General features: G+C 55.3%; 1 pseudogene; it reads left to right on the top strand.

Annotated features, from left to right (window-relative positions):
* Positions 1-4,184: 4,184 nt before the first annotated feature.
* On the top strand, positions 4,185-8,242 carry LOC106695983 (annotated as a pseudogene).
* The last annotated feature ends 637 nt before the right edge of the window (positions 8,243-8,879 follow it).

An 8,879-nucleotide genomic window follows, 5' to 3' on the forward strand; every position in this document is an offset into this window, starting at 1 on the left:
CAGAATAAAGATTTTTTAAAAAATAGGCTCCGGGTTTTGTCCCACAGCTCGCCTTCCTGTGGATGGTCACGTAGCTGGATACACGTAGCTGGGAGGACAGGGACCCTTGGAGCTTGAACTTAGTTTGAAGCATCCCGTGACTGGTGTTGCTACCAGGCAGGAGCAGGTGGACATTTCAAGACCCAAGTTCAAGTTTGCCCGCAGCAGCCAAGGCCCTCGGGGCCGAGGGTCTTCAGTGGTACCTCCCCATCAGGTTCCGGCATCCCCCTGGACCTGGGCCTGGGCTGTCCTTGCCACCTGCTGCTCAGAAGATGACTTCCATGTTTGAGCTGTCACCTTCACATACATTTAAGTGAGCTGGCTAGTTTGGACAATCTAGAATAGAAACACTTTTTTTTTAAAGAAACAAACTCTTCAAACTTTTTTAAAAAAGTATATTTTATTGATTTTTTACAGAAAGGATGGGAGAGGAATAGAGAGTTGGAAACATCGATGAGAGAGAAACATCGATCAGCTGCCTCCTGCACGCCCCCTACTGGGGATGTGCCCGCAACCAAGGTACATGCCCTTAACCGGAATCGAACCCGGGATCCTTCAGTCCGCAGGCCGACGCTCTATCCACTGAGCCAAACCGATTAGGGCCAGACTTCTTAAAAAAATATATTTTTATTGATTTCAGAGAGGAAGGAAGAGGGAGGGAGAGATAGAAACATCCATGATGAGAGAGAATCATGGATTGGCTGCCTCCTGCAAGTCCCCAACTGGGGATGGAGCCCACAATCCGGGCATGTGCCCTTGACCGGAATCGAACCTGGGACCTTTCAGTCCGCAGGCTGACGATCTATCCACTGAGCCAAACCGGCTAGGGCTCTTCAGACTCTATTTCCACCTCAGTCACATGTCACATATGAAGACTTGCCATTTTTAGCCTGAGCTCTGCATGCCAGTCATTTACACTGTACATTACAGGCCAGTGCAGCTCAAAAATGGAGGAAGGACTAAGTTAAACTTTGCTGGGCAACCCTGAGATTAGAAGCATCGAGTGGTTTTTCTCCTCCAGGATGAGGCAGAAGCGGGCACTGCAGGTCCAAGCTGTGTGGCTTTGGGCAGGTGTCTTGGCCTCTCTGAGCTCAGGTTCCTCATCTGGAAGTCAGGGACGGCTACGCTGGACCCGAGAGGCTGCAGTTATGGAGAGAAGGCACCTGGGCTGTGGAGGGGACCGGGCCTGGGGGCTAAAGCTTTCTCCATCATACTCTTTGTGAGCTAAAAAATGGCTCAGATGGGCACCCGTTACAGTTGGAATCCACTTACAGCAGCGTTTCTCAACCTGTGGGTCGCGACCCCTTTGGGGGTCGAACGACCCTTTCACAGGGTTCGCCTAAGACCATCAGAAAACACATATATAATTACATATTGGTTTTGTGATTAATCACTATGCTTTCATTATGTTCAATTTGTAACAATGAAATTGGGGGTCACCACAACATGAGGAACTGTATTAAAGGGTCGCGGCATGAGGAAGGTTGAGAACCACTGACTTAAAGGATTTTGACCAGCGTTTAAAAATAGGAATAGAATAGAATAAAAAACATGCAGGATAGGGTGGTATTTCGTGAAACTATGTTGATGTGAAATGGTTTCTGACTGTGCATCAGAAAAGTTTGGAAGCCACGGTCGAGGCTCCCCCACCTGGAACCCCCCCAGCTCCACCCGCTCCCGCTTCGCACACTGGATAGCAACTCCCTTTGTCCTAAGCAAACATTTGGGGTCTCCGGGCCGCGCTGTCTTACACTCCGCCGCCTGGTGGCGCCCGTGCTCCGCCGTGAACGGGTTCTGCCGGATCCTCTCTGTTCCAGGCGGTGATTTCCTGGTCGCCCCGTTTACCGGGACTAGAAGTCCTGACCATGAACATAGCCCGAGAGCAAAGCGCGGCAGGAGGACTCCGTCAAAGGGATGTGGTCACCCTGGGATCCATTCATCCCTTCTTCATTCCGGATGTTCTATTTAAAAAAATATTAATAATATATTTTTTTAATTGAATTCAGAGCAGAAAGGAGAGGGAGAGAGAGTAGAAACATCAATAACGAGAATCATTGATCAGTTGCCTCCTGCACGCCCCCTACTGGGGATCAAGCCCGCAACCGGGCATGTGCCCTTGACCGGAATCGAACCAGGGACCCTTCAGTCTGCAGGTCGACGCTCTATCCACTGGGCACACCAGCTCCGGCCGCAGGTTCTTTAAATGCCTCTGTGGGTCAGAGGAAGTCCCGCTCTCAGAGCTCACATCCCGGTGGGGAGGGCAGACAGGAGCCCAAACCCACGACCTCTGCAGTACAGAGAGGCCTCCCTGCCCGTCTGGTCTGGGCCGGGACAGACCCGGTGGAATCCTGGCCCCCAGCTGGCTGTGTGACCTGGGGCAGCTGGCTTAGCCTCTCTGTGCCTGTTTCCTCTGCGATAAAATGGGAACAGCACCTACTTCCTAGGGTCGTCCTGAGCACTAGAAGAGTTAATATTCACAAAGCACCTCCAAGGGCGTGGCACGTATGGATCAGGCCCTCGAGCCGCCCCAGGGCTTCCATTGAAACTTGGTGGCTTAAGCCAACACGAATGTGTTCCGTTACCCTTCCGGGGGTTCAGGAGTCCAAACTGAGCCTCATGGGGTCAGATCAAGGTGTGGACAGGGTTGGTTCCTCCTACAGGTTCCTGGGAGGGAGAATCATTCCTGCATTTCAGTCTATACCTTGTGGCTTGGAAGGAAGGGGCGGGGGTAGAAGAGGAGAGAGAGAGAGAGAGAGAGAGAGAGAGAGAGAGAGAGAGAGAGAGAGAGAGAGAGAGAGAGAGAGAAACATAAATCGGTTACTCCCATACTTGCTCTGAGCTGGTATGGAAACGAGGTATGTGCCCTGACCTGGAATTGAACCTGCGACCAATGTGCTGTAGGGAGGATGCTTCCACCAACAGAGCCATCCGGCCAGGGCTATCTATTTACACCTGTAATGTCCTCCCAAACAGATGTACCATTTCCTCCACTGAGGAAGTGCATACCGTATATTTGTGATGTGCATCTCTGAATGTTGCAGGAACATCCTAAGTTTTGATGTGACCATGACACCTTTTATACCATCCTGTTATTCGTGGTCAGTGTGCTATACGGATGCATTTGAGTTTTGCAATTTGATTTTGTCTCTAGAAACCTTGCTGACTCTCTTCTCAAGCCCCTACATGTGCATCTGTATGTACATGTGGATTTTCCTATATAGACACAATCCTTGATGGAGAAAGGCAGCTTGGTTTTCTTTGGAATTTCCATAGCTTTTGCTTATTGTGCTTGCCTTGCTGGACTCGGACCCAGTGCTGCTGGGTTAGGTGTGGGGCTTGCTGAGCTCACCCCCTATCCCACCAGGGGAGCCTCCTGCATCCCTAGCTGACTGTGATGTTATCCTGAAGGCCTTTGACACCCCCCAGCGCTCATTGGTTCCTCCCTTGAGATCCCATCAGTCAAGGGCATCGAGGCACACAGAAGCCCCACTATGTGCTCCAGCAGCGGGAATGGAATGTCAGGGTTTGTGATGCCCGGGTTGGGACACAGATGGAGCAGAAAGGGAACACTTCCCATCAGCCTGGGTGGGGCTCTGAGAAGGGACCCAGCGATGAGGGGCCAGGAAGGAGGATTTTCATGAACTTTCAGGTGGCAGCGATGCTGCTGTGCTGAGGCCCCACCAAATGGGGCGTCCGTTTCCGATGGGGCTTGTGCGCCCTTGCTGTCCCTCAGACACTCAGACCCTTGAAGCTAACACAGGTGCGTCCCACGTCCCCAAGAAGCCCTCAGAGCAAAGGCCTTTACCACTCAGCTTTGCCCCTGGGTTCCACCCTCCACTGGACTTGGGTCTAAATTCCTCTCTCTTTTGCCAGCACTTGTTATAAAAAAATATTAAAATGATCCTTTTCCAGAATGTTCTACAGTTCCAGCTGGAGGGCGCCCCCCCCCCCCCGAGTCCCCAGGACCAGCTCTGAGTGTGCTGGCCCCTGGGCGACCTCCCTCCCCACTTACACATCCTCTGTAAGGGGGTCACTTTCTGGACAAGCCACTCAGCCTCTCAGGGTCTCAGGACATTTGCCTGCAGGGTCATTGGGGAGGGGCAGAGGAGGGCAGACAGAAAGATTTCTCAGGCACCACCCGCTGAACTCCTGTGGAGGCCAAGTTCCCCTTCCAGCCTGGCCACAGTCTCTCCCCCAGGGCTTCCTGTTGGGGTGTCCTAGGCCCCACCCCAGAGCTGGGCACTTCGCTCCCTGACACAGGGACCAGGACCAGCTCTGCCCTGCCAGAGGCAGACATGGTGCCCCTGCTGCTGCTGCCCCTGCTGTGGGGGGGTGAGTGGCTGAGGGAGGGGGGGCAGGGCAGGTGGGGGAGGGGCTCGGGCTGCATCTGAGCTTCTGTGTCCCCCTCCCCCAGGGTCCCTGCAGCAGCCGCCAGGCTATGAGCTCCGAGTGCAGGAATCGGTGACGGTGCAGGAGGGTCTGTGTGTCCACGTGCCCTGCTCCTTCTCCTACCCGGGGAGTCCGTGGTCTTCCTCTAGTGAACTGTACACCTTCTGGTACCGGGACTGGGACAACACAGATTATGCTGCTCCTGTGGCCTCGAGCAACCGGAATAAAACAGTGAAGAGAGAGACCCGAGGCCGCTTCCTCCTCGCGGACCCCAAGACCAACAACTGTTCCCTGCAAATCAGAGACGCCAGGAGGAGCGACTCAGGACGCTATGTCTTCCGAGTGGAGATAGGAGATTCTGTGAAATATAATTACAAAGAGAAGATGCTGGATTTGCAGGTGACAGGTACAGTAGGGGCCCTGGAGAAAAACCAGGGACAGGGGACCCCGTCTTAGAGCAGGAACAGGACACTGGACACTCCCTGTCCTGGCTGTGGGCCCTGGGTGGTGGGAAGAGACACAGGGCCTGGGTGAGCTCAGCCCGAGGCAGGGCCTCTCTCAGGGTCCCGCTCTGAGTCCCCACCCCTGGAGCCCAGGCACCTGCCTTTCTCCCCTGCAGCCCTGACAGAGAAACCCCACATCCGTGTACGGGAGCCCCTGGAGTCCGGCCGCCCCACAGAGCTGGCCTGCAGCCTGCCAGGGGCCTGCGAAGGGGGACGACCTCTCACCTTCTCCTGGGAGGGAGCCGCTGTGGACTCACTGAACCCCCAGACCCTCCGCTCCTCGGTGCTCACCTTCACCCCGAGGCCCGGGGACCATGGCACCAACCTCACCTGTCAGGTGAAACGGGATGGGTCCCAGTGGACCACACAGAGAACCATCCGGCTCAATGTCTCCTGTGAGTGTTGGAGGGGGGGCTGGGTTCCCGGGGCGGAGGGGGCCAGAGGGAGGATCAGTCCTGGGTTTCCTTTCCCAGAGGATTTTGCTGAAGTAAAACCCCAGCCCTCCCGCTTAGGGGCCCCTGGGGCAAAGGCAAATGCCTCCCTGGAGTCAGCACATTTTCCCTCCCCAGATGCTCCTCTGCTGACCATCAGGCTTTCCCAGGGAAACAGCACAAGTAGGTGCCCTTCCCTCCTCTCTGGGGAAGGAGGGGGGCGGGGCCTCTGCCAGCTCAGGGTGGGTCTGCCCCCTGCACCCTCACCCGCCTCTCACATCCACGGGGCCACCACAGCCTTTGGCTGCTCCCTGTTCCCTTTTCGACGTCTAAGTTTACTCCCTTGTGGTGAAGCCCACGCAACATGCCGTTTACCGCTTCCGCCGCGTCTAAGGGGGTCGCTCAGCGAGGTCACCACACCTGCAGGCTGTGCAGCCACCTGCAGAGTCTCTCCCATCTGGGGGATGGCACCCCGACCCCACCAGACAGGAACAGCCCCGCCCAGTCTCTGCCCGCCCCCCCCCGCAACTGCATCTCTTTCTGTGTCCACGACAGTGACAACCCCAGGCTCTTCTCTGTCCTGCTTCTCTTTCTAGAATTCCCGTCTGCCCTCCCTCCTCGGATGCCTGTCCTCCTTCATCTCTGATCCAGTCATTGTCTCCAGGAGGCTGCCATGTTCCCGTTCCCCTGTCTCCCGGGCATGCGCACCTCCCCAGGTCTCCCCCTGGGGTCCCTGTCCCCTCCTGACCAGTCCTGATGCCGCCCACAAATTTAGTCCAGCCACAGATCTGCCTAAGTAGGCGCCTCTTTTTCTTTTTTTTAAAAATTATCACCAGAGGATATTTTTTCCATTAATTTTTAGAGAAAGTGGAAGGGAGGGGAGAGAGAGAGAGGGAGAGGAGAGAGAGAGAGAGAGAGAGAGAGAGAAACATTGATGTGAGAGACACATCAATTGGTTGCCTCCTGTACACACCCCACCTGGGAATTGAACCTGCAACCCTTTGGTGCTCAGGCCAACGCTCTAACCACTGAGTGACACCGTCCAGGACTCAGTAGGCACCTCTTGCTGGTGCCTCTCGACCCCACTTACCCCCGGTGTGGTCTGACTCACTCTAGATGCTTCCCTTTCTCACCAGTCACACCCTGTCAGCAACTGTAGGAAACCTCACCCCTCACATCACTTCCCTCTTCTGCTTTCCCGGGGCCCCGGAGCCCATCCAGCCTTGTCCTGGACCCGGGGCCCCATGGCCTCAGCCTGCTCCTCAGCCTCCCGCCTCCAGTCGCATCTCTCTGGTCTCGAACCCACGTGGCCCAGCAGGATCTTTCTAGTCTCGGCCCTGACCCTCTGCCTCCCTGTGCACAGCTCGCTGCTGCTCTCTGGGCGCCCAGGGCACAGCCCGATGCCCTCAGTGAGGCCCTAGAGGCACCGGGCTCCCTGACTCCGCCTCCTCTCCACCATCATCAAGGGCTTGGTACTCCTGGGCCTTCTGCCACCGGAATTGCCGGTGTCCATGCATCTCCTCTCACCTGCCGGGCTGCCTCCATTCCTGAAGCATCTCCACCTGAGGGGCCCGCCCACTCCTCCCCTGTCCACCCTCAGCTCAGCCCCTTCTTCCTGGGAGCCGGGCCTGACCAGCAGGGTCCCTGGCTCTTGAGACACCTTCTGTGTTCCTCTCCCAGCTCTGAAGACCCTGAGCAACCACACATCCCTGCCTGTCCTGGAGGGCCAGTCCCTGCTCCTGGTCTGCGAGGCAGACAGCCACCCCCCTGCCACGCTGAGCTGGTCCCAGGAGGGGAGAGCCCTGAACCTGTCCCAGCCCTCAGCACCCGGAGTCCTGGAGCTGCCCCACGTGGGGGCTGGAGATGGAGGGGAGTTCACCTGCTGGGCTCCCAGCACATCTCCTTCAGCCTCTCTGTGCAGAGTGAGTTTCACGACAGGTGTAGGGGTGGCCGCCTGGACAGGTGTTGGGCTGTGGGTGGACTGACACCTGGACAACACGTCACCTTTCTCCTGTCTTCCCCAGGCAGCCCTCCCTGCAGATGTGTGACTGAGGAGCAGCAGGGCTCCTGGCCCCTGGTCCTCACCCTGATCAGAGGGGCCCTCATGGGGGCTGGCTTCCTCCTCACCTACGTCCTCACCTGGCTCTACTACACCAGGTGAGCAGGCCTGTCTCTCCCGGGGAAGGTCAGGGATTGGCCCTGAGGTGCAGGTGGGGCTGCGCTGTCCAGCTCTGCCTGGAGTTAGAGCCAAAGTGGCTGAGTCTCTGAGCTGACACCTGTGTGGGCCCCGCAGATGTGGAGGCCCCCGGAACAGGAGGCAGAGCTCCTGATGGATCCTCCCTTCCTCTCAAGATGGGACTGAGGTGTGGACACCAGGCTACAGGGACCGTCCTGGGACGTCAACGTCACCTTCTCCCTGGAAGCTCTTGACTCACCTGCCTCCAATGTGCCCCTGGGGTTTCAGTGTGTGGAAGTGACTGAGTGACCACAAGGGGAGTCAGTGCCATGGAGAGAAGACTTTTACTCCTTTGACCTCCTGAGAGGAGGGGCCGCTGTGCCCAGGAAGCCCCGGATTTCCTCAGGAAGCAGATGCAGGTGCAGGGCAGCCTAGCGAAGGCCTTGATTGGGGTTCCCATGGGAAACGCAAGGCAGGGCAGAGTGAGCAGTTCAGGACCAGCTGGTGTGTGTCAGTCTGGGGGATGGGCCTGTGGGCGTGGTCTCTATGTGTCTGGTCCCAGGTGCTGGGTGATTTGGGGCAGGTGGGGAGGCTGGGAATATGGGCTCAGGATGGGTTGGTTTGCATCTGAAATTCTTTGCTGTCTCTGAGAGTGGGCGTGCCCTGGGACGCCCTGTCTCTCCTTGTCCTTCTAGCTGTTTAATTGCTCAAAACATCATAAGATACAGAAATAAACAAGTAATACACACCCACTGACTGCTCCCTTGTTTCTACCTGTTCCCTCTCTCTCCCTCTCTTGTTTCTGCCCACTCATCCCCCAACCCCAGGCTCCTCTCTCTTCATTCTCAAGCCCTGAAATGGACTGAAGTTGGCACCTTATCCTCCCTTTGTCCAGAAGTTACCTGGTTACCACCTGAGTTTCTGGTCTCCCAAACTGTCCTTCAATGTAGATATCGATACACAGTAGAATTAGGAGCAGCTCTTCTTTTCCTATTCATAGATGCTTACCTCATAATTATTATTATAAAACATCCCAACATTTAATCATAAATGAAGACATTTCTATGATATCACATAAAATTGATTTTACTATTTAGTGTCTGTGGGAGTTTCTTGAGTCAAATTATCTCTAGATCTCCTCCTTCTGTTGTTGCTGTTGTTGAACCAATTTCAAGTAAGGGGTTTTGTTTATGTCTTGTAATTATTTTTCAATTGGTATTTATATTTTTTCTTATTTTAAAAAATATTTTTATTGATTTCTTAGAGGAAGGGAGAGGGAGAGATAGAAACATCAATAATGAGAGACAATCATTGATCGGCTGTCTCCCGAACGTCCTTACT

This window comes from Myotis lucifugus, unplaced genomic scaffold, assembly GCF_000147115.1.
Source record: "Myotis lucifugus unplaced genomic scaffold, Myoluc2.0 scaffold_6185, whole genome shotgun sequence".
Classification (NCBI taxonomy): Eukaryota; Metazoa; Chordata; class Mammalia; order Chiroptera; family Vespertilionidae; genus Myotis; species Myotis lucifugus.